General features: G+C 41.0%; 1 protein-coding gene across 1 annotated transcript in view; it reads right to left on the bottom strand.

The window, feature by feature from the left end:
- klf12b (Kruppel-like factor 12b) overlaps positions 1 to 17,173 on the bottom strand; it is a 60,929-nt gene extending 43,756 nt beyond the window's left edge. The window contains exon 1 of the mRNA XM_024286780.2: positions 16,724 to 17,173. The gene's annotated coding sequence lies outside the window, so the exon portion shown is untranslated. The remainder of the gene's footprint in view (positions 1 to 16,723) is intronic.
- Positions 17,174 to 26,210: the final 9,037 nt, after the last annotated feature.

Genomic DNA, 26,210 nt, shown 5'->3' with positions numbered 1-26,210 from the left:
AAAACCCAATTTTCATCGGAATGGGTCCTTTAAAGAGGCAAGAGAAATCCTTTCTTACTATCTAGAGAGATTTTTACGAGCGTTTGTGAAATCCAGAATTAAAGCACCCTTATTTGGTTTGCAAACAGCACAGACACAACAGAGCCGCAGCTGAATCACAGCTGGCTTTAAATCTTAACCCCGGTCTGATTCACGTCGAGCCGACTCTGTGCATGACCTCATCTACTTGGCCTAATTCTTGCTTGAGAGCTATTCAAATACTGTAGTTCCCTGTAGAGTTAATTCTTAAAGAGAAACTTCACAGGGCAAAGTAACAGCACTTGTTTTGGTCAAAAGGTCCGGCAGACTTCAGCCCACTCAGCGCCGTCTCACAAAGCCAGAGACGCTGCTCTGTTGCATAAATAATAAACCACCACAGCTGCAAACATGCGCAAGCATAGTGAGAGATGATTACCATCGAATGGGGAAAAGTGTTGGTGCTTTAAGTAATAGCTGTTACACACTCTGGCAAGTTGCCTTTAATTAGCTAGTTTGTAGCAGGTGATGCAAGGCTTTTTCCAGATTTACTGTGATGTTCGTGCCGTAAAAGAACAAATGTTCTAACTATGTGCACTTGTTTTACTTTGGTAGGATAATATTTAAAGTCTGACTCCAGTCACCTTAGTGGTCTTTTAAACCCTGATTATGTCGTTTTTAGCCAAAATTAAACAAATATGTGTTGTTTTCTAGGACATAGTTTCTGCAGAGCAGCAGTAGTGAGTTGTAGGCGGGACCAATGGAATGGAGTAATGGACCCCCCCCTTTACCCTCCCTGTTGTTGAGCAAGGAGATTGTGGCCCGCCCAGTGTATTTCCTATCACCAATGATTTCCAGAATCGATCCGATTTGATCCACCACAGATTGGATCAACTCGATTGACGTTTTTTTGCTTTTTAATTCTTTTGATTCACCAATTCAGTTCAATTCAATTCAATGGAAGTTTGAGTTCACACATTTAGATACATTTGTTTAGAAATACATTAATAATCTACTATATGTTTTGAAGATATTTATATTAATCTGATAGAGTTCACATACTGTAAAATGTATTAGTGAACTAATAATGAAAAGCTCCAACAATTGTTCTGCCTCTCCTGGAGGGCATTTCAGTTTGGCCACTAGGTGGCAATCACGCTATAGCATAGCACTTTTTTTCCAGAAGAATAAGCAAAGAATGAGCAAAAAAAACTGTGCTTTAGACCACAAATGGTTACCTTAAAAATAGTTTCTGTAAAAGGAGTTTAGAAAAGTCATGCCTGTGAGTAAATACAGATGTTAATTTAGTCAGCAATATATGTTTAGATCGACCGAGCGTTAGCATTAGCCGTCCTATGGTAAATTCCATGATATGTTAGCATCAAGCTAGCTGACTTTAGCTTTATGCGTTAAATCGATCTCTCCTTTTATGGACTGATTAATTATCTATTAAGCTTAGATCGATTCGGATCAATGAATCAGTTTTATCAACCCTGCCCTAATATTTTTTACGTAAAAAATACAAACTTTTTCAAACAGCTTTTTTTGGTCTGTTCCTGATTCACAACAATTTGAAAAATGCACCAAGAACACATTAAAAGCACTAAGAACACCATTTTCATTGGAGTCGGTCTTTCAGTAAGTGTATTCAATGTTAAAAAAGCTGAGGCAAATCTACCAAACTCCAAAGCTCTGGAGTATTTTTTCTCCATGATGCAACCCGATCTTTTTTGGCATTTCTTCACATTTTTATTTCATGACCAATCCATTGCTGTGTTTTTTCCTACTCTCTGATATACAACACTAACTATTTATCATCAGACTTTTTTTTTTCTGAGAATGACATTTGCTTTCACGCTACAGCAGAGCTCACTCACAAGTTACAGTAAGTGACCTATTTAACAAACTGATGGATTTCCCCTGTTGCGTTTCCTACCCCAAAAACCACACGCAGGCGGCAGGTAAACAGTGATGACGGCGCTTGTTATGCGTGGATCTTGTGTTGACAGAGTGTGCTTTCCCAAGACGGTCACTCCTGGATGTACTGATATGGACGGCATTTGTTTTTCTTCTTATCATTCTTGGCACTCTGTGAATGGTCTCAGAATTTCCATTTCATACTCTGTGTTTTTCTTTGGTGCAAGTGAAGTCTCTGAGATGCTTCTGGGACATTTTTGAAAGGAGCTAAAGAGTGCAGAGTTCTGCTACCTCTCTGCTAATAAAAGTACAGACTTCTCTAAATGGCAGCACACACACACACACACACCGTGAAGCGTTCATGCACTACTCTGTAAAAAGCAAAAGACAGAGAAGAAGTCCACTTCAACGCTGAAAACCCCTAAAGATGCACTCAGCTGATGCTTTTACTGCACAAACCTCCGCTCGTATCCTCAGAGGATAAACCTGTTCCACCGAGAGAAAAATATGCCCTGAATTTATTTTTAAAAAATAAAAAAAACATGGTAATTATAAACAACCTAAATATGTTAAGGTGGTTTTTGAAGAGCTTGAGAAACACTGAAAAAAAATCACAATAAAGTAAAGTTTAGAAAACTTAAGAAGGTCTTAAGGAGAATTATTGAAGATTTGATCAAATGTCTTATGCCTTTGTCATAATTGTCCTTATGGATAAAAACGGGTTTAGGATCTGTAGACCACTAAGTGAGCCGGTAGAGCAAAACTGTTCATGCATATTTTTCTACGGGTATGCTGCAGGCGACAGGTCATAGCAAACCCTTAAGCAACACCTGAGGATAAGCAAGGTGAGACGCAGGTGTGTAGTACAGATTAATTGTATCAACCTCCCCAAAACTTGAGCAATGCGCAACAATTATAAATGAAGAAAAGAGAGAATCAGAGTGTAGTTAATTTGGGTGTCCTACGGGGACTTACATATCACCTGCACACCCCTTCTGTGCAACATTTGCACATGGTCAGTAAGGGGCCAGTACAAAAGCATCAACCGTACATTATAAGTGCGTGTAACTGACATTATCCTTTCAAATACTTTACAATACATTTACCACATGCACAACAATGGTAGGATCCATTTTTTTGACGTCCCTTAAGGTGGCCGCACACGCTTCAAAGGAACTGCAAGACACACCTGCTCTCCCTTTGAGATCCTACTCCTGTCTACAACCTGTGGTGTGGCGGTCGACCCCTGATCGGAAGATTGCGGGTTCGATTCCCACCTTGCCCACACATGAGTCAAAGTCACATGTGTGGTGGAAGGTTGGCGCCAGTGTTCGGCAGTGGAGCAACCATCAGTGTGTGAATGGGTGAATGTGATTGTAAAGCGCTTTGGGTCTTCAGAGAAGGTAGAAAAGCGCTACAAGTATACGCCATCTACCCTCCATGAGTCCAGACAATCAAAAAAAAACAGCAGCACCCGTATGGGTTGACCCCCCATACAGATTCGAGTGACAAAGGCATTAGTGGCCTGTCCCTCCATTTAGGGACGTGTGAAGTCTAGAGTACAAGTTTACGCATACGGCTATTTGACACCTACAGTATGTCCACATAAATTGCATCACTTACACTCTCTGAACAAATTGTTCTTACAGTTTATTTACTGTTTTATTTTTTCACTGACAAAACAAAATCAATAAAACAGCTTTGTTTTCATTTTTTATCACCGTGTTCTCTTCTATTGACATGAAGTTTGCTTAAAACCCAACATTTCTTTGACTGCCATAATAAAACATAATTCACTCTTGTCAAGTTTTAGTGGTTCTGCAGGTTGTTAAACAAACCAAAACGCTTCAAAGAAAAAGGAATTGCAGATGTGACAGCGGCAATCACTAGCAACAATATGGCACTAGCACACTTGCTGTTCACCTTTTGGCATATCCCCATCAGTGATCGCCACAGCTAATCAGCTTTCACAGATTCGCACAGGTGGTTTGGAGTTTTACAGCCCTTTCTGACAGAACCCTGTATTTTATTCGGACTTGGGAGCGGCACGGGACCCAGGTTTGGGCTTGTGGCTACACAGTTAGGCAGTAGCGTATAGGGTCTTGCCTAATGACCAATGGAGCCAATTCAATATAAAAGGTAATAAACCTCCTATCACAAACCTCGATCACCACAATATTAATTATACATATTTTTTGCCCCTGTAGAGAAATTTTACACAGATTTTCTAAAAACTAGCGTTTGGCGGCTAGCAGCATGTCAAATACATTAAGTGTCAGTTAGGTTTCAGCTAATGAAATTTCTTCAGCATAAATTAATTTTTATGAGTCAATTTATAGTTTTCTTATTTGTTTAGATTTGTGTTGGTGGAGTGTTTGCCCATAAATACCCAAGTATAAATGAAATAAAATAAGAGAAAAATCTGTAACTTTTCTCTTGACGTCCTTGGATCAAAAGTTGATTAAAGTAAAGATTCAGCCAACTTGCAGCTCCATAAATGTAACACATTAACGAACATTGCTAACTTTTTTATTTCTGATTTAAGAAACTAAAAAAAATGTTTTTTTTAGAAGGTTAATTGAGTTTCATGATATGTCAGAACAGGATCAGTAAAAAAAGTGGTGTGCCAAGATTTATAAGGCTTAAAATACTTATATCTTTTTCTGCATCAATCTTATACATTTGAAGATAAACCTTTTTTTCCAACCACGTTAAAAGGATTTCTTGTAGTACAAGCGTTGTGGCGACAGTCTTTTCATTGTGGGTGTTGACTTCCTTTTGGGGACGAAAAAAAAAGCCAGTTCCCATGGTATTAACCACCCAAAGGCTCAGTTAGGTTGAGTTCCAAGAAATAGACGGAAGTGATGAAAACACAACTGTCTGTGAGAGGAAAAAAAAAAGAAAACAGAACGCACAATCACCTCAGAAGAAATCTGCTCCATTTGTAGACGCGAAACTCCTGTAAATACACAAACTCTGCATAATACACACGTGCACACTTGTAAGGTCCACGGAAGTTCCCATATTCTGCTGGATTGCCCTTGGGTCCTTGCTATTTCTGCCATGGGGAGATCCTGTGTCAGTAATCCTGTCAGGATGAGGGGGATGAGTTTGCCGGATGCAGCTCAAGTCCACTGCCTGCACCAGCACACACACACAAACACACACTTTGAAAGGGTGTGCAGGAACAGGTTGATTGGAAGACTTCACTAAAGATGTAGGTGATGTTTTTCCACAAAAAGAAGTCCTAATGGATAAAGCAGAGACCATAAAGATTGGATTTTAATTAGAGGTATCTTTCCCCCCTCACACGATTCAATACGAGTCAATACATAAAAGATTCAACAAACTTTTTGGTGATACAGTTTGATTCTTTTACTAAAAACGCTAAAATATAGATATTTTTAATTCATATGTAATTTAAAGCTATAAATAACAATGCATGGTATTTGACAGAGAAATGTATTCAGGTATTGACCTGGAAGAAGCAAATTTATGATTGGACGTTTTTTTGTTTGTATCGCATGTACATAAAAAGACAAAAAAAAACAGAAAGAGAAACTGCAGTTTGCCAGAAATCGATTATTTATATCTTGATTGATTGTATACCTTTTAACCAACATAATCTTGTTTATATCTGTGGTTTTCAAACAGTACTGCAGTTGCTCGATCAACTTTTCGATACATATCTAGTATCTTTTAATCCCTACTTTTAACCCTAAAGTAGATGTACAGTTATTCTATAACATCTGTCCATTCTGCTACCTAATTCATTGATTTCTTCAAAGTAATAGAAGAGTTGGAGCACTAAATGAGCTGCATGAAAAGTGTGACACACCTCAAAAAGATAGACTTCCAGTTTGAAGCTTGTTTGAGAACAAAAGTTCATTTAACCCCAGAGCTTTAGCTCCAGTGTTAACATCCTTTGGACTACCGTAACTCCTCAACCGTTTGTGCAATTCGTGTAATTCTAGCAGATTCTGTTGTGGCTGATATGCAACATCTAACGGTGGTAAAGTTCTTCTGAATCTAGGTAAACCGGCTTTGCGCCGTTAAGCAACACTTTACGTTATGGAAAGTCTTAACCACAACTGCTCTTACAGGTGGATACTGGCTGTCTGTGGATGAAAAATGAGCAAATATGAAGGCTGCACGTAAATTCTTTGCAGGAAATTTTAAGATCGTAGGCCACTCGAGGCAAAAATGGGCATGCAGCAGGCGACAGGTCGTGGTGAACACACTCATGTGATGAGTCCAGTAAGAAGCCGGTGATACACCTTATTAATGACTAGGGCTCTATGCAAGGGCACCGTACCACAGCATCACCCGTACATCATGAGTACACATAACTTACATTCTCCATTAGAATACTTCATGATACACATACCATGAAAATAGTATGTTCCATTTTCATACCTCATGAGGCACACAGGAATGGCAAGACACGCCTGCACTCACTTTAAGATGCAGTCACACCTTTCCTGACAACCCCAAAAACTACGGATCCACAAGAATCAGCTGATAGATTGTATAGACAGTCAAAGAGTTCTTGTATGTCAAAGAGCGTTTGTTATTTACAGCTCAGATTTTAGAAGGTTAAAGGGAGAAGTTCACGGACTAACCACAAGAGCTTTCTCATAGATGCAACTTAGTCCACATTTGATCATCCAATTGTATAACACAAGGAACCATACATACAGTGTGTGGTTGATCTATTTGACAAGTCAAGGTTTCGGGACCTTAGAATTTCATTTTGTATTGGACTCAAAACACACACAAACAAGAGTACAGTTCCTCAGCTGACAGGTGACTGTCAAATTCTCAGCTCTGGAAAACTGTCAGGACTGTTTGTCCCACACAATGTCACAAGAGACAGAGTTTGGTGACATTATATTCTACCAAACCGGCTATGACTTGTGGGCTCAAAAACATTCTCTCAAATCTGTCCTTTAGATTCCAGTGACTTCATTTTGGTCCATCTGCGTTGCAATTACCACGTAAGGTGACCAGGTCCTCCTGGAGACGCATAAAGACAAACTTCCATACGTGCTGAAATGAACACCCACGGTATATTTTAGGATCACCAAGTTGTCGGCCGGCAGGAGAAAGGCAGAACTCTGGAGGAAGACTCAGAGAAAGCTCAGATGAAAGAGCTAATGAAAAACCTGCTCCTTAGTTAGTTTCTCTGAGTTCTCCTTAAAGCCAAAGACCCTCCCCGTGTCGCCATGACCACTGCAGTCTCACATGTGAAACTGTGGGAAACGAAGATTCAAGAGGAAACAGTCAAAGCAAAAAGAAGACTCAGAACTGTCTGGTTTGTTGGTGTCAGTCTGTGTGTCAAATGCACTTCTTCAAAAGCTGACTTCCTGAGCCACACACACGCGCACACACACACCCACAAACGTCATGAACTCTGCTTGCACCCACAATGAAGTGTGTTTTTTTAGATTCAGACGTAGACACTCATGAACACAAGGTCTCCCAGCATTGAAGCTCTGCCCATGAACAAAGAAAATGGATGCCCATTCAACGCAAACAGCCACCCCCACACACGCAAACACACACACACAGAGTGCGTGCACAAACACACGCTTCTCCAAAGCACTCCACAGAGAGGTAAACAGAAGAGTCTGACATCCTCTTGCATCATGTGCCTCAAATGCTGCAGAGAAACAGCTAAACAAGCTGCAACTGTGACAGCTCTGAAATGAGGTGGAATTACTCAAGTGAGCGTTAACTTCCAAGTCAAAGCAATTTGTGACACCATTTCAGACAATTTGTGTCCAATTGAGGACAAATTTGATGTGATCATAAAAAATTAAAAAATAAAAAATCACTTAAATATTCATCACAAGAATCGGACTGAGCGTGGCGTTTAAAGACCATGACCGGACGCCTGCAAAAGAGCTTCTAGAGAGACATTTTAAAAACAGTCTCACTAAGGAATAATCCAATGACCTCGCGGGAACCCCACACACTGGCTCTGCTCACTAAAACACAGTAGGGTCAGGAGCTGGGCATCTAAAATTAGGTTTGTACAATAAATCGCCATCGCTGTATCAGCCTGTGAGATACTGTATGTGTATCCCAAACTGCAATAAATGTTTCTGCACATTTCTAAATAATTTAATGACAGATCATAATATTTAGCAAATTAAATAGAACCCTTTACACATTTGACCAATCAGATCTCTCACCTTATGAACCAATGGAATGGAGCTCTTTTATTTATAAGCCCACCTCCTATGTAGACAAAGGTCATTTTGCGTACAATTTAAGTTATCTTGACTTTTATTCAAATAAAAAAATTATGTTTGTTTGTTTGTTATGCAAGTTTTACCGTCATAACGATATTGAATATCTAAAATCGTCTCACTTGTACCAAAGGGGATGAACGTTCTGTTTAAAAGCTTTAGATTTTTCTCATTCATTAGACATGTATTCGTATGAAGGTTATAAACTCTCAAAATGAGGTTTATAGAAGCACAACGTTTTTTAAATTTCTTTAATTTCTATAGTGACGCCTAAAGATCCCCGGGCTGAACTGTGTTCAACGAGTGAGAGATAAAGCCAGAGAGAGGTCGCTTCAGCCGATCAATAGAAAATGCACTCAGTGACTCTGTACCGGTCTCTTATTTACTCTCACTTCACAGGTCTTCGCTGGAGGTGACCGCACTGCAGTACTTAAGCATTTCAAGCTGACTACATTGAGCAGACCTATATCTACACTGCATTCATTGTAAATACAAAAAGAAGGGATGGTTGAAAAATGCCACACAAATGATGGGTTTTACAGGAAACGAAGGGGTGTGAAGATTTATTTAACCAACTATTCGATTCATAATTTGTGGTTTTTAATCTAATATTGGTTCATTTTGATCTAAAAATGACCTAGGACATCCTTAGCCAAAACTTTAACCAGTGTGACTCAGATAAATACCTGGTACTGAACAGTGGATGTGTAATTTTCCATACTCCCTGTATTTCTTGCACGATAATCAAGTGTAAATTAAAACAAACAAACAAACAAGAATTCATGTCAATCCATTCACAATTTAGTCTCATAAAGTTTAGCCCACTGTTGTTTTTCCACATAAAATTAATACAAACAGAACATCATTAGAACATTGTACTACACAGTATGGTCACATGTCTGCTAAATTCAGTGTTTCCACACATTGGCCTGTAACGACAACACATTCTCATCCTCAAGTCTTCACATATTGACATTTGGTCAAGGACCCCTACACGGCACTTTTTGGGTGTCCTCAATTTGTCGCTTTTCGACGTGTCGGTTGTTCGTAAAATCTGGGATCCGTAAACCTTGGAACGTGGTACCAGATGCAGTACCGGATGCAGACTGGTCCTCGGGATGCGTTCAGTACCAATACTCTAACACAGGGGCATCAAACTTAAATTGCGCAGGGACAAAAACCCAAAAACACACAGTAGGTCGTGGGCCAAACAGGACAAACATCTACTGAATACATGAAAAAACAAAATTATTAAAACTTTAAAAATTAAACTTTTTAAAGATAAATATGGAAAAAATAGGCAGGAATATTAATCCAGAATGAATCAACCTACATCTTAAATAACTTTCAATATTTTGCTCTTCATAAAATATATATTTAGTCAAAATTGGGATGTTACACAATAACATCGGGGCGTTAATAATAATATAAATTGATCCAGGCCCTAACCCAATGCCGGTACCCTAACCTTAACCCAGCATTGTTTGTGCTGGTACCACATCTGGTGCCGAGTTAGGGTACCAGTACCAGGTTTGGTACCGGTGCACTCCATTTCTGGTCCATGACTCAAAGGTTATGGACCCATGATTTAATGAAAACAGCCAGCACATCAAAAAACGACGAGTTGAGGACACCCAAAACGCCAAAAAGCGAAGCGGAGGGGTCCTTAACCGAATGACAGTATGAGGATGAGAATGTGTTGGTAATGATGGTATTTTCCAAAATTGATGTAATCAATTAATTTAATTTTGTCACGAGAAACGATGGCATAGGTCAATTCGATTAACAACTTGCCTTAGACAAATTAATCTGTTTGGATCGTAGAAGTATAAATCGATCAGTTGACACACCCCTAATGGAAAACAACCAAAAAAAGCCAGAAATTACAAGGTTGATTGTTTGCGTTGAGTCTCTTAAAAGGGTGAAAATAGAAACGCATCCTTACAATGACCTGCATCTTTCCCACCAGAAGCCAGCCACCCCCCAGTAGTGACGGTACACTCCTGTCCTAATGGGACTCTATGAGTAAGCTTCTGCCTTTTATCCCCTTAGGCTCCTCTAGAGCATGTATGGACTCTTATGTCCCTCCTGTGTGCCTGAATGCGGTGCCCCCTTCCCCCAACATACGCACTGTGTACATTCTACTTACCCCAAACGTCTGAATGCATCACAGCACATGTGCGCTCACTTGCACTCTCAAAGATCGACCTAGATGTTCTACATTAACTGTACAATGCCAGGATGCGCAGGCCCCGACACTGACTCATCTGCGGTATCTCCTGCGAACAACTCACGTAGAAACAATATCAGCTCAAACACTTTTTTTTTCTTTACACTTCTGCTCCTTTGCATCTTCCTCTCTCTCGTTCTACAAGCGGTGACGAGCGTGGTCACAGTAGGCGAGCATTTAATAGTCCTCCTAACGCTGCATCGCAAAGTGCCTACCCTACACCTAACCTGACACTGCTGTCACAACAAAATACATGCAAGCCAGCCGCATATGGAAATGGACAATAATGGAGCGACAGAAACATTTTAACATGCTGACACTTGTTACATCAAAAGTGATGCTATTTTTTTGCTCTGAGAGTTTTTTTTTTTTTGCCTGGTTTGACCATCCCAGCTCTCCAAAGCCACTTAGCACAAGCCAGCAGCTGTGTTTAGCTCTACTGTCCGTCAGCCCACGCCTTCACTTCGATTATTTTTCTTCTCCTTTTTAAAGCTGTTGATACCTGGTTGAAGCAGGTAACAGAGAACAGACGTGCCCCCTCGGGTGCAGGCTCACATCTGCCTGCGCTGGAGTCAAAGAGTCAGGAGAAAGCCTCCCAAAATGGATTCCACATGCCGTTCACATAACGTCCTCTTTCTTACAGTTGACCTACAATCCACGAGGAAGAAAAGTTCACAGCCGTACGCGCCGCTTCCTTACGCAGGTCTGCAGAAGGCATCTAAACTGACATGCAGCTCACAACAGGCTCTGCAAACCATTTTCTGCAAAAAAAAAAAAACAAGCGCTGACATCAAACACTCCTCCATCCTCTCCCTTCTCCTTTCTCCTTCCGTTGGTCCACCAACCCTATTTAGATGAAGCTAATGACATGCAGCGAGACAGGAAATGTTGCGCAGATTGAGTCGTTCTCCTGGCACACCTTTCAAACCCAGCCGAGGAAACACGTCAAACTCAAGAGTCTGGGGTTGAGCTCTGTAAACTGAGTCACTGCCAGAAAGATCTGACTGTGCAGCTGTGAAGATGCTATCGTTTAAGTCGGACATCACAGCAGATCCATTCAGTGACCCCTCCCCCCTGAAGTACCAAGAAACCACAATCCCAGAGACTTCTATAGAAAAATAAATAGCTATTACTGCCGTTCTATTTGTCAGAATAACCAATCTTACTCTAAAACCGTTTTTTTATCATGTTTTAAATTATACTCATTTTTAATGCTTTTTGTAGTGATAAGTTGTAGTTATAAACTGACCAATCAGACGCCTCAACAAAAGTATAGTTTCGTGAAAGTTGAAAATATTTCACAGATTCTCAAGCATGTTTTCAGTGGAAGAGGCGTGGTCATCCAACATGCTCACTCCTGATTGGAAAGCTTGGTTCCCATTGGGGGTGTGCCAAAATATCGATATTGCGATATATCGCGATATTTAGTCCTGCAATTGATTCTGGATGGATTCTCACCAAGTTTTGATCTTTTACATTCCTTTAAAGAGGCTGTAAAACGTTATATTTTTCTTTTTTTGGTGTGACGTTCCTTCAGAGGTAGATAAGGGGTGCATGTTTCAAGACTGGCTGTCGTGAGCACCAATGTGTCTGGCAGCTACTTGAATTATTTCATTTTTGCTTTAGTGTTTACAACAATTTTGCACTAAATAGTAGGACTGCTGTTCATATTTACTATAGTTAACTCTGATAACATATGTTTCCCAAAACATATGTGTTGTTCTATGTAATGCGAGTTGTTAGAAACATCCATCCATCCATCCATTTTCTTGACCGCTTCATCCCGTTCGGGGTCGCGGGGGTGCCGGAGCCTATCCCGGCCACTGATGGGCGAAGGCGGGGTACACCCTGGACAGGTCGCCAGTCCGTCACAGGGCCTCAATCACACACTCAGTCACTCTCACATTCATACCTAGGGGCAATTTAGAGTCACCAATTAACCTATGAAGCATGTTTTTGGACGGTGGGAGGAAGCCGGAGTCCCCCAGCATGCTCGGGGAGAACATGCAAACTCCACACAGAAAGGTCCCAGCCGGGAGTCGAACCGGGGCCTTCTCGCTGTGAGGCAAGAGCGCTAACCAGTTGCGCCCCCGTGCAGCCCTGTTAGAAACATTTTTAGCGATTACTGCAGTATCGCGATATCATCGATATCGTTAGCTATGTGTCACGTATCGCATCGTATCGTGAGTTCCCAGCTCTAGTTCCCATAGAACTGATGACTCGGACTGATGTCATCTAACTCCAACATGTCAGCTTTTGAATGATAAAAAAATGGCAACTGATTGACTTAATTTCATTGGAGCCATTTTCTATGGCCACGCCCACTTGGTCTAGTCCTCATAAACAGTCAACAGGCAGAACTTGTCTCCTGATCATTCAGATTAACAAAGTTCATGTGGTCCACAGAAGCTTTTTCCATCGCAAAATTCTTTATGTGTTCCTTTCCTCACTGTTTACACATTCAATTGTAGAGTCACTGGCAGTTGCACAACACTTTCTGTCAGTCGCTAAACACACATTTGCGGCGCTCTGTGTGCCTTAACTCAATCGGGTAAACAAACGGGGGTTGGAGGCTGGGGTCAAAGGTTGAGCCCACCTGAGAAAACACACAGGCAGGAAACATTTTAACAGGCGAATGGCAGCACAGGCGCTCAAAAGACTCTCCAGCTTCAGTTCTATCATGCTTAGGAGCTTCAGGACTCCTGGAGACGGGATGTTCTAAAATCGAAAACCAGAGGGGACCTTTTTGACTCTCCACTCTTTCCTCTGGCCTCAGTTTACAGTTAGAGACTCATAAATCCAGCTTATATTGCAGTCTATCTGCAATCAATGCCGATACACTCCACAACACCCACTCCAATCAATGAGCAGTCACTCAATATGCCAGCCCTTAACCCAGCTGATTAGGGGTAATGCTGACGATCCCATCCTCCTGAATATGAATAAGTGCCTACGTGTTGTTAGTATGACCAACTGCAACACGCCACGCCCTCCTGGAAGATCCAATCTCTCAACGGGAGATCAATTTGTGATTTGTGGCTGATAGAAGATGAGGGAAAACTTGCCAAGCAATTAAAATCTCCGGTAAAGCAGCGTTGATAGACAGTCTGTCTGAAGGTGAATGGGTTTTTAATTGAGTCCCCCTCCACCACCTGTACTGATCTTTATCATAAACCCATAGACCTTGTCCTGGGTTGAAGGGATGGAGGTTCCAGCAGGAGATTAATGCAGTTGTGGAGTGAAACAAGATGGTATAAATGTTGTAAGAAATGCAGCAAAGCCTCTTGTTTGACTTTGAAATTGAACTAAAACTTAATATAGAGTTCATAATGCAGACTGGAAGCTTTGAGGGCAGCCTCATGCCACATAGATTACACTTCGGTGGCTCCTGGTTGTACTGTGGCTCCACTTTCGCGGTCTCGCTGTTTTGCATGCTTTTACTTGTTTTTGTACAACACACTGCGTTCTGCATCCTGATTGGCTGTCAACCTTGTAAGTCGATTCCCTCCGTCTACCGTCTACTGTACAGAATGCCTTCAGTTTGCCACATCTACATAAATCTTCTTTGTTTTCAATCTATAATATTTTCTCTGAAAGTTTGAACTTTGAGAGCATGAACAAGAGAGAAAAGTACATTACTGTATGCACATTTAGCAGATACAGGTTTGGTGAAGCTAGAAGACAGTGGGGTTGGCTGTCTTGCACAAGGACAGTGATCGACAAGCCTGTAGTTTGAACCCACAACCTCTGATCTACAGCCATCCAATGATTAAGAGTAGCCACAATCAACCAATTTGAAAGTCATGATGTGTCATTAAATTCTTGCTGCTTTAATTTCGTGGTGGTTTTATCTATATGGTTTATTTCTTCATCTAAATGTTATTAAATTAGCTGTGAATTAAGATAAAACACATTAAAGTAAATGCAGATATCAGATATAATGAATTTACAGAGTTCCAGATACTTTTCAGGGCATATCCAAACTAAATAGGACCATCTGGCCTCAAGTTGTCCCTAAATGCAACTTATTTGGTTTTGATAAATATTTAGTTGGATTAAATTGTTTAAAATAGAGAAATAAGGTCAGTTTTCACAAAAATGTTCAGTTGGATGGTAGTTCTATCCATTTATTCATCATCTAAATCCTCTGAATCCCCTTTGGGAGACTTTCCCAGTTACTGTCATTCAAAGGTGGGGTAGGTGGACAAGTCGCTAGTCCGTTGCAGAGCTTAATTTAGGACAAATTCATCAATTCTTTGACAATTCATCAACTTTTTACATTTTTGTATGAGCGTGCAAAAACATAATCAAATTGCTCAATTATTCTCTTCATTATTGTGCGGTACACAGCCTTTCCTGTGATTTTTACCTCTCACTAAGCTAATCGCTCAACTTTAAACACAAGTGAAGAAATCTGAATGGCAACAGCTTCTTAATTTAGAGGTAAAAGATGACAATAAGGCTCCTAGGATGGGCAGCACTCACCTCTGCAACTCAGTATAGACTAAAGAAAGTACATAAAAAGGAAGTTTAAAAAAAAAGCCTGATAGATTTACTTACATTTTGGTTAAAAATAGAAACTGGAAGGAAATAGAGTTGACTGCGGCTGCTCTACATGAAGGAAACTTAGAGATCAATATTGCAATGGTGATACAAAAAGAAAAAAACTACTAATACATTATTTTTACATTAATGCAAAAGTTTTATAAAATAAAAGTCAACACAACTTAAATAGTAGTCAAAATGACTGTCGACTACACGATGACAATACATTCTCCAGTTATTGTGCAGAATTAATGTTGACTAAATGTGGATTTTCCTGCAATCTGATTTGATTAAATTGATTTATCAATTACGTCAGTAAATGGTAACACTCCTACTGTTTTGTGTCAAACTTTCACAGTTTTTCATGAAGTCATGACCCCTGCTTTCACTGCAGAGACTCCCTAAACGATGTGAATGAAACTTCCATTTGACCACAGACGTGATTCAGTGATGCCGTAAATAGAGGAGACTTTACTATTTCATCACTCCACCATTTCTGTTGCATCAGATAAGAGGAAACTAGATCACGTTAGTATTAACACCCTCCCCAAAAAAAAGCACCTTTAAATATTTGTGCTTTTTCTGCTTTGGCTCACACACAAAGTGCCGTGTAGAGGTGCTGAGAGTGTTTTCGGATCCCTGCGAGTGGGTTTAAGCGAGACTTTAAACAGGCGCTAATCTCCCTCGCCAAACATCCAGGAGCTACAGGGGGTCCTATTCACTCACACACACGCAAAATCCACAACCTACTGCAGAGACAGATAGACCAACATCTCTATTATTATCCCAATTTTTATTAGATTTGAATGTCTGAAGAACAGCAGTGGTGAAACTTCCACTGTTTATTGATGAGACGACTTTCTACGGATGAGAAGTCAGTTTGCGGACAAAGGTGATAGTGATCGTAAAGTCCCAGAGGTCAGAGCGAAGTTTCCACATCAAACCCAGCAGCACAGGCCAGTGATACCCCCCCCCCTCCCCCCACTCCCTCCCTGCTTGCCTCCTACTTTCCCTGTCCTTCCCTCCCACTCTCCTCTGCCCACCCAGCCCTCCACACACAAACTCTCACCCTCCTCCTCCTCCTCTTCCTCATTGGATGTACAAATGCCTTTGCTGTCAGCTCTGCCCTGGTCCCCTGTAATTGAAAATAACAGCCAAGGGCCAGCCCCCGGCCACTCTCCCCCAGCCCGGTGGCTCTCTGCCTGGATGACAGCCACCCATCAATACCAATGACTATTACCCTGGAAGTGAGAGCGCCGCCACTGATGACATCCAAGACACCACCCCTGCAACCCTCCCTCCCTCCCACACACACACACACACACACACCCCGGTGTCCTTCCTCTGCTACCCGAGCCTCCTAATGGTTAACCCGTTGCTAACTGCCCCATCTCCACACACTCTCAACTCCCTGAACTTACCAACTCTGACAAGCACTAAACTTTTCCCTGCCCCCTCTCATTGTCACCCCCCCTCACACCGCATCCAGTCTGCTACAACTCTCTTGTTCTGCTTCCTTCTGAACTTGCTGCTGAGTTGTGAGAAGAAGAAGAAGAAGCCAAAGATGCTCAGTCTCACTTTGAGCGCAATCAACCCCCCCTCCATCACAGTCACTATAAAAGCCCACCACGCAGAGGCTCCGTCCCCCCCTCCCCCCTGACGGACGGCGGACGCACAGGTGATCGGAGTTGTCATGCTCTGAACGCAGTGACAGCTGACTGAACGCACGCGCGCTCGCGCGTTGCTGCGAAAACCCACAGACCTGGTCAGAAGCTGCAGAGCCGCGGAGACTCGGAGGCTGCTCTCCGTCCTCCAGTCCTCTCCGTCTCGTCTCCTCCTCTCCGTGGACGCGTGTTTGGAGCGCTCGTGACGGCGTGTGCGTGTGAGCGCGGCGCCCTCCCCTTCTGCCTCTCTCTCAGCTGCGCGCTCTCTCTCACTCGCTTCTCTCAGGAAATGAATGGGAGCGCACAGTGAACTGTTGTACTTGCAAATGACTTACCCCGAGTCACATGATCCGCTAAATGTAGGGTGGGCCCGGCCGGGTGGGTTGGTGTATGGGTGGAGGCTTGGTAAGCAAAAGGGAAGACAATATGCTCTAAGCTTTAACAGCATGCATCGAATTACATGGGGCCCCCTCCGGGGAGGTTTCTGACTCCGCTCTCCACCAGCCCCGAACTCTCTGTCCGCCCCCCTCCCGGAGCGCGGCACTGCGCCCGGGCAGGAGGGAGAGCGCAGCAGCACCTCCCAGTTTAAAGGGGACTGAGAGGAAGAGGAAACGGCAATTAGTTGAAATGTTTCACTTTACGACACCTCTGAAAAGGCACTTAAGACGTTTTGTTTCGTATTGCGCATGCGTAATGACAACTCAAACAAAAAGTATTTTTCTGAATCTCCAATAACACTTTTACAAAACTTCTAATGCAAAATTAAAAATTTGATTTAGTGACACATCATTCAGAGAATCCAGAAAAGTTATTTTTTTAATTGTTGCTCTTTTTTTCTAAAATTTGAATGAAAAAGTCATTTCCAGTTATTTCCTGTCTCTAACTTTCCACGAAATTCAGTGGGTCCACTTCCGTCATCATCACCCCCTGGACACACTGTACCAGAGGACTCCCTGCTCTGCTAGGTATCTTTTTAAAATTAACTATATGTCACGCTTGCGAGTCACAGCCGAAATACAGACATTAGATTTGGCAATGATTAATAGATCTGCTTTAGTGCACTCATCCAGTTTGTGCAGCTGTGGGTCCAGAACAAAATCATCCAAGTTGAAAGCCATTACTCCCAACAGAGAGCAACGAGGACGCATAGAAACCAACCATCAGATACCCAAAACAATAAAGGGGTTAAATCCCGGACAAGCCCCCAATCAGTCAGTTGTCTAAATAGAATTGTTTGGACCTAACTGGTTTTGTAAACACTTCATCCCTTGCTGATTTTAAAGGTTTCTAAAAGAAACTGACAGTTTGTCATACTTAGTGGTTCATTTGAACAGTGAGAGAAAATCACAAAGAAACTCACGAACTTTAAAGAATTGAATTTGCATCTCATGATAATGGAAACCCGACCAGGTCAGAGCCAACACATTCTCATCCCAGAGTCGTCACATTTTGACGTTTGGTTAAGGACCCCTCCGCGTCACTCACTTGACCAACTCCTTTTTTAACGTACTATCTGTTTGTGAAACCAAGGGTCCACAACCTTCGGAACGCAGTACCGGACACAGACTGGTCCTCAGGATGCGTCCAGTAACGGTACCCTAACTTGGTAACGGTTCGCACCCAGTACCGCATCTGGTGCCGGTTCGGGTCCGATGCCACATATGGTCCCCCATCTAGTACCACATCTGGCGCCGGGTTAGGGTACCAGTACATGGTTTCGGGTACGGGTGCACTCCACATCGCGGTACTGGACCGGCTCCGGTTCACAGCCCAGGGGTCGGGGACCCGTGATTCAATTGGAACAGCTAGCACGTTCAAAGACGTCGACTTGGGGACACCCAAAAAGTGATGCCGAGGGGTCTTTAACCAAACATCTAAATGTGACGACCTGGGAATGAGAATGTGTTGTGAGATCTGGTTTGGAGCCCCAGCTTGATGGTCGTGTGGTTGTATTTTGGCACTATTGCACCAACAGTTGTCACCTTAACCCCCGGCTCCTTGCTGATGGTTTTGTAGTCCATTCTGGTCTTGTGTAGATCTACAATCTTCTCCCTCAAATCCACTGAAAACTCTTTAGTCTTTCCATGTTAGAGTTTGGAGTCTGACTGATTCTGTGGACAAGTGTCTCTTATACAGGTGATTAGTTTAAACAGGTGTCTTCAGTTCAGTGTCAGGAAATATAACAGTCAGTGTGAACTAGAACTCTTATGCTATGGTCACAAATACAACTGCCACCACGCCAAAGGAAAGCATTGGCAAAATCTTCAAGATTCCGCCTGATTTTTTTTTTTAAATCATTGGCATGCTCATGAATGTAGACAGCGGCAGTCAGGCGTCCAGAAGGGCCCACTTTTTATATACACCAGGGCTACCGGGCGGTTGGCAGCCGGTGGCACTTGAAATGAATAGCTGCCGACCGGCGATTCGACCTGTAGCCGCCCAACTGTTGCCCGATTTCGCAATGGCGTCATTCCCACCCGTCACTTGACTTCCACCGCCTGACATCAAAGTGTGCCCAGGCGGCAACTTTGTCAACTTTTAGGGAAAAATAGTCCAGTCGCCATCAAATTTGAACTTTTTCTTAAAACATCAGCAACATGTGCAAAAATGCGACTGCTTCTTCCTAATTACAAATGCCGCCATGTGGCCAATTGCCGAATTTGCCAGAAAAACTTGCATTTAGGATTTTGCTCGGTGGCATTTGGGCATATGTAACTGTATGCTAAAGGTTACAAGGAGTTCAAATACTTAATTCCCACAATGATATGCAAACAAATGTATATAAAATCTTTAAAGTGGATTTCTTGATTTTCTGTTTTTCTATCTCACTGTTTAGATGAACCAACCAATAGGATGATACTCTGCCATTTATTTAGGCAGTCAAACCTACAAAATCAGCATGGGATCAAATACTCCAAATCCTCTACTGAATAACTGGGTAATCTTTGGTTATAATAATTGGAAAAAAAAGTTTAAATTCAAATATTCAAAATATTTAAATTAATAGATTGTGTTGCGAATATATTGCCAAAAATAAAATCTACAGGATGAAATCGCCAGAAATTTGTGGCTTTTTTATATATTTTTCAAAATAAAATATTTTAAAATGTTTTATGCCTTTATTTAAAAGAAACATTAATAAATATAAATGATAAAAAAACAACAAGACAATTTAAAACCTTGAATTATTTTTAGTAGCCCCATAAGTTGTTCTGCATTGCTTTGTCAATTTTATTGGAATATACACTTTAACGTGTCTCTTGCTTAGTTTTTAAATCATTAAAAAAATACTATTTTTGAAAAGCATGTGCTAACCTTACCGTCTGACACAGTAAAACATGTTTTGTTTTATTATTGTTTAACAAAATAAAGTATATTTTTAAACTTTATTAAATTTAATACGTTCACACTCAGAACTCATCTTATTTTAAATAGACAAAACATTAAAAATATACAGTGAGTGAACACACTGCTCATAAAGAAACATTTTACACAATTGTTTTACTTTTATAGATTTCTGGATAAACTAAAATACACTGAGGTTGGTATTAAAATATTTACCAATGCGGTTAATATTTTATGAAAATCAACTAAGCTAGAAAAAAGTCCAAGAATTTGTCTGTACATATATGTGAAAGACATCAAAACATTGAGAAAAAAATGTGCTTAGACAAATAGTTCAAGAGCAGAGGCAGGCTGTCTGTAAAAGTACACAGTTACTTTTCTATTGCTTTTAATAGTTCAAATTGCGTCAGATAATATAAATAAATAGCTGAAGATGCTTCATTATTTAGATCAAATTGACAGGATAAAGACGGCATAAAAAGTTTTAGTGCATCTGGATAAAATGGATAAAATCAAAAAGTTTAAAAAAACGCAAACTTCTTAAAGATTTACAGTTGAAATGTGTGTTTTTGACCATAAAAGTAGCACATTTTACCACGCCGTCTAACCACAGATCACTCAGAGCTGTAGCTGAGCACTTGTTCATAATTACACTGTTAAAACAGTGTGCAGTGCCGGAGCCTCTGTGCACATGTTGGCTCGGGCTTAATGAAAGGTATCTCTGCGGTATCTCACGCTTCTGCAGCTCAGACCAACTCTCCTGGGAGCTCTAATTAAGGTAAAGGAAGCGCCACTCATCTGCATGGCTGATGGCGCTCAAAACACGACTTTCCAGTTTTGTTTCAGGATTGAAAGAGAAGGAAATGACTGACAGAGAACAGAAAGAGACAAAATAAGAGTAGATTACTATATAAATGGCAACTCATCAAACTGCAGCTCCCTTAATTCTCATTGTTATCTCTTCATGCTCTGTGATCCGCTTACTCACAGATAGTCAGAGATAAAATGCTTTGATGGGAAGAAAAGGATAGATTGAGAAGTTTGAAGATAAGCAGATACAGGAATGTCAGAGAGGTTGTGGGCAGGAGAAATGGTTGGACAACAGATCCCCAATAGATCGAAGCTCTAGTAGAGCTGTAGTGCCTAAAAGCACAGCGAGAATGAAGAGATTTGATTGGGATTTACATTGTGGTTAGTGTAAAAAAACACACAACCTCATCCATGGGGGATTCAAATGAAACTTTATTCGATGGGTTTCATGCTCAAAGACAGTTTATGTGAATAAAACCTTAAATTTGTGAAAACTGCACAAAGTCACCTTTGTTTGTTTTGCTGAAGCATGAATTTTCAAATAGGTTAACTTTATTAGGAATATTCCAAAGAACTGTGTAGCAAACTGAAGCCTTAGTCACTTGCACCTGTACTGAGATTGACTCTTACGGGCGTTGTGGGTTTTTGAGTTGATACTTTTGTACAGTGTACAACACTCTAGTCATTGTGATTGGCCCCTACTGATCATGAGTAAATGCTGCAGGAAGGGGAGACTAGGTGATACGTACTTATAAAGTATGGTGCCCTTATGCCATTTTCTAGTCATTAGTAAAGTGCACGTACTGACTCCTTATTGACTGCATAATGCACGCAAAAGCTGCACGCATGGGGTGTGCACATGATACGTAAGTGCATGTAGGATGCCTATTATCAACAAAACTCACTCTACTGAGAACTACGGGATAATATTATGAGACAAAATGAATCCACCATGTCAAACGGCGGGCCGATGCTCAATTTCATTGCATGAAAGCTTCAGTTGCATTGAAGCTTCAGTGAGCTGGCTCATTGGTCACAGGTCATGGCTGTGGGTCGCAACTCAAATCTTGTGTGTCACGACTCACAAGTTTGAGTCAGGTGAGCCACCGGAAGTAGGCCGGAGCAGTTTTTAGCTGTCGCCTGCAGCATGCCCATAGAAAGCGTTGATGACTATTTCTGTTCTACGGCCTCACGGAGTGGTCTATGATCTTCAAGTGATCTTCAAGTTTGCCCATTTTTCACCCTTAGACAGCTCGTTTCCACCTGTGACTGAAGCTTTAGTTGGGTCTTCCAGCAAAGGAAAAGTCATGAATTGGTCAAAAAATAATATCAAGGAAACCTCAAATCAAGGTCTTCCACTGTCTCTTTTCGAGCGACTAATTCTACTTGAGGTGAAGCCCCCTGCTTGGAAACAGTGTGGTTCCTCAGCCCTGTAATGTTGTGAAAAAGAAAAAGTAGTTATATTATTTTTTACAAAAAAAAATGAACAAAACACTTAAGGAATAATGAAAAGTTCTTACAAGTGAGTCTAAACAACTGACATTTTTAAAGTTATTGTTTAATAAAGTGTTAGAAATCTTGGTTTGCAACAAAATAGCAAATTATTTAACCAAATTAAAAAATGCTGACTTTAAAGAAAAATCGTTTCCATAGATGAGTTGGGGGCTGATTATTTCCACCCCAGCCTCCGCCAATAGAACTGCATCTACATTTCTTAGAAAAATCTCTTGTTACACGAAAGGGGCTTTCTCTTGCACAACCAGTGATTTGTCAAAGAATGTCACTACAGAGCATCTGGTAAAGACAGAAAAAACAGAAATAGAACAGATAAGCTTGTGGTCGGACTACAGAGGTTCAAGGATCAAGCAATCATCCAAAAAGACGTCTAAAGAACAGATCTTGAATCCTTGAAAAGCTTAATAGGGGGTCTGTAGCACCAAGGATTTTCTTCTTTTTAAGAAATGTGATGTAAAAATTATAACTCTTTATGATCATTCATACTATGTTTGATACCCAGATTGTTTTGATATCTTATTAGCACGATCCAAACTTACCAAATACCTGACATATCATAATTTCTATATCTATATCTAGTAAAAAGTGTGACGTTGCCCAAAAAATATTTTGTGGATTTCGTTAAAGGGTTTGAAAAAAAAACATCTTAATTCCAAAAAATGTGAATGTTCTTGAAATTTTTTGATGTAGTCAGTGACACGGTCACAGTAGTTTCTCCATTTCTAGCTTTATAAAAAATCCTGTGAAGGAAAGTTGCGCTTTAGTGATCCCCAAAGCCATCGGAAAGCACCAATACCTGCGAATGCTTCTGACAGCATTTTAGAAAGATTTTACCAGCTGAGATTGATGTCAAATTCTTTGGCTGTGAAACACCACCGAGCCTCCCCCTCAGTCTCCTTCCTGCCTAATTTGTCACCTCAACACCTGTCAGGTATTCAGTGACAGTGTTGCATAAGTTCTTTCAAAGCAATGTGATTTAAATTAACTGACATATGGATATTTATATTGTCACTGGTACAAAAGATCTGCAAGTTTCTGTGTCTGGGATTTGCCTGACAAGAGGCCAGGCTGGTTATTAGGGGCTTCTAAGGCTGCGCTTGTGATGGATTTCTAATGAAGCGTCAGCTTAAGGCATAGTGATGTCCAAACTAGGTTGTCTGGGCGGATGGTGCCCCAGGAGTTCAGCCATGCGTTCTAGGAAGGGCAGACAGAGGGGCGGGGACAGCGGCCTCAGAGGGCGAGGAGTGTGGAGGTCCCTGACCCCCCTCTGGATTGAAATGAGGTGTTAGCAGGTCATTTCTTCCCCAGGATGACTCCTTCAGAACCTGAAGCACATCTCTGAGGTTGCACATGTTCCACCCTGAGCTAGGAGCATGTTATTCAAAGAAGACGTAGGTGTCGAGCAGATCATTTGTGAGGCGGCATAATGAGGCGTAAGACATCAAGAGGAGCGTTATCAATGCAGTCCTCTCCCTTGCATCATCTGGCCCAATCTCATCAAATTATTGTAAACGAGTTCATCATTTAGTCACACTCTAAGATGCAGCTTCTCTGAGGGGGCGGGCATCTCCTGAAGGAAAGGAAGGAAGGCTGAGGGATGCTCCATCCAGTCGTTTCTGACTGAACATTAATACTGTGGACTCTGATCAGTCAATACCCATGTCTGATGGATAGAAACAACCACCTTTTCTGTACATTTGACATTCTTTGTTCACGAAAGTCTGGATTAAAAAAATTAGAAAACTAAAAAGGGCCATGAAAAAAGTAATAAATCGAAGCCTTGGTTCGGAGTTGGACAAGAATATATATTAATTTTGTCCAACAACCCTGGTATGAAAGCAATAAAGTGCTCATTCTGGCACTTTTCTCCATTCCCTGCAGTCTTTTCTCTTTGTGAATGAACGGCACAAAAGGTTCACAAACACAACACGAGAAGCTCTTGGTCTTTGCTCCAACAGTCAAGGTTTTCTGCGTCTGACATTGAATCCTGAGAGGTACAATGGAGAGCACTTCCTTCTATATTTGCTCCCTTTTGTTTTCTTTCTTAAGTTTGGAAAGTTGCAGACTAACGCAGGAGGGGACTTTTTTGTGTGTGATTGTGTACTGCACACTGTCTGTGACAGTAGACAATGTGGCTTTTGTGTGCTGTGCACTTTGTCAGTGTCAATGAAACCTTGACGGAAAGAGTAAATTCAAACATTTGGAGCATTTTGAAGGAAAATGCAGAGTTTTTCAAGGATCACCTGTCACTATTTGTCACCAAATAACAAACGATTATAGTATTTTGATAAAACATTGTAGGCAGATAGTAAAACTTACAACTTTAACGTAACTTGATGCTAAAATATTCGATTTGTATGTTTTTTCTAGAAGAAATAGTTACTTTACACAACTTATTAGTTTAATATCTGTCACGAATCTCTAATAAAGTTGCCTTTTTACAGTCAACAAAGAGATAAATCTTGATCAATATAGGTGATAAGTTTATGCATCTGCATGAAATAAGCAAGGGTTTGTGCTAACAATGCTTATGTGTGCTTATGTGTGTTTGCATAGGTGCTTGAGAGTGTCAATGTGTCTTGTTGTGCATAAAGATTAAACCCTTTTGCCAACGTTGTTAACATTGAGCCTTTGTTTTGCATAGGGAAACTTTTATTTATGATTTATTATCCATTAAGTAAGGTTGAATAATAAACACGAGTTCACTGCTAACCAATAAAGTTAAAGTTAAAGCTAAAGTCCCACTATTTGTTCTCCACATTTGACCCATCCCCTGGGGCAGCGGTGAGCTGCAGACACAGCCACGCTCAGGAATTATTTGGTGGTTTAACCCCCCAGTCCAACACCTTAGTGCTGAGTATCAAGCGGAGAGGCACTGGGTCCCATTTTTAAGAGTCTTTGGTATGACTTTGAACCCACGACCTTCCAGTCTCAGGGCGGACACTCTACCACAAGGCCACTGAGCTGGCAATGCATTAAATAATACACTTAGTAATCCAAAGTAATGCATAAAAGTGTCTGTGAAGACATTTAATGGTACAATAATGCATAAGTATGCGTTGATAACTGTTAATAAAGCTTACATTCTCGTAAAGTCTTACCCAGTTTTTGGTTCACTTTTGTTCACCCCCTCCATCATGATTTCCCCCCTCCCTGTTCTCTTACTCCAGAATTTTACCTCACCCACCACTCCTCATTCACACACTTACCTTTTTTATTTTTCTAGTCTAATACTTCATATACGGAGAAAAAATAAAATAGTGAATAAAAACAAGGTTTTGTCTCTAATAAAAACATGGGTATATATGTATACATGTTCCCCCAGCCCCCCTACGTAAAGTTTATATAGCATAACAATAAAATCTGTGTAACACACGAGGCTTTCACTTTTTTTTCTTACCAAGCTACTTAACCAGACAAGTAAAAAACTCTTCATCCTACAAGGAACCAATCTTTTTTTTACAATATATTTGTGAACTAATTAATTGTGTCCTTAAATATCTATTAATATATGACACATAATATAGTCTGTGTTTTGGACCAACTGATACCTTTACAAATATAGAAGAACTTTGGCGGGTCAGTGAAAGTGGTTCCTGCTGACAGTTGGACTTGTCATCGATTCTGTTCATAATTCATAGACAGAGTGTGCGGATGCAGCCAGATTCCAGAGATGGATCTTTGGGAGCTTTAGAATTCTGTAATGTGGTCCTCTTGGCATTCCCAAGTCATGACCCCCAGCTCTCACTGGAACGATTCAGTCTGGAAAGAGAATCAGCACCCTCAAAGTATCAGGCAACAGTTCTCAGCCAGAGAAGCGATGATATGCCCTTTTCAGGTACGAAGTGACTCACTTCCACAGGTGGTGCAGTTTGGGCATTCTGTTTACAAGCGAAGGAGAAAGGATGGTGTGGG

Source organism: Oryzias melastigma, linkage group LG21 (assembly GCF_002922805.2).
Source record: "Oryzias melastigma strain HK-1 linkage group LG21, ASM292280v2, whole genome shotgun sequence".
NCBI lineage: Eukaryota > Metazoa > Chordata > Actinopteri > Beloniformes > Adrianichthyidae > Oryzias > Oryzias melastigma.
Note: the sequence above shows the minus strand (reverse complement) of the source record. Positions and strands in the feature narration are given on the sequence as shown.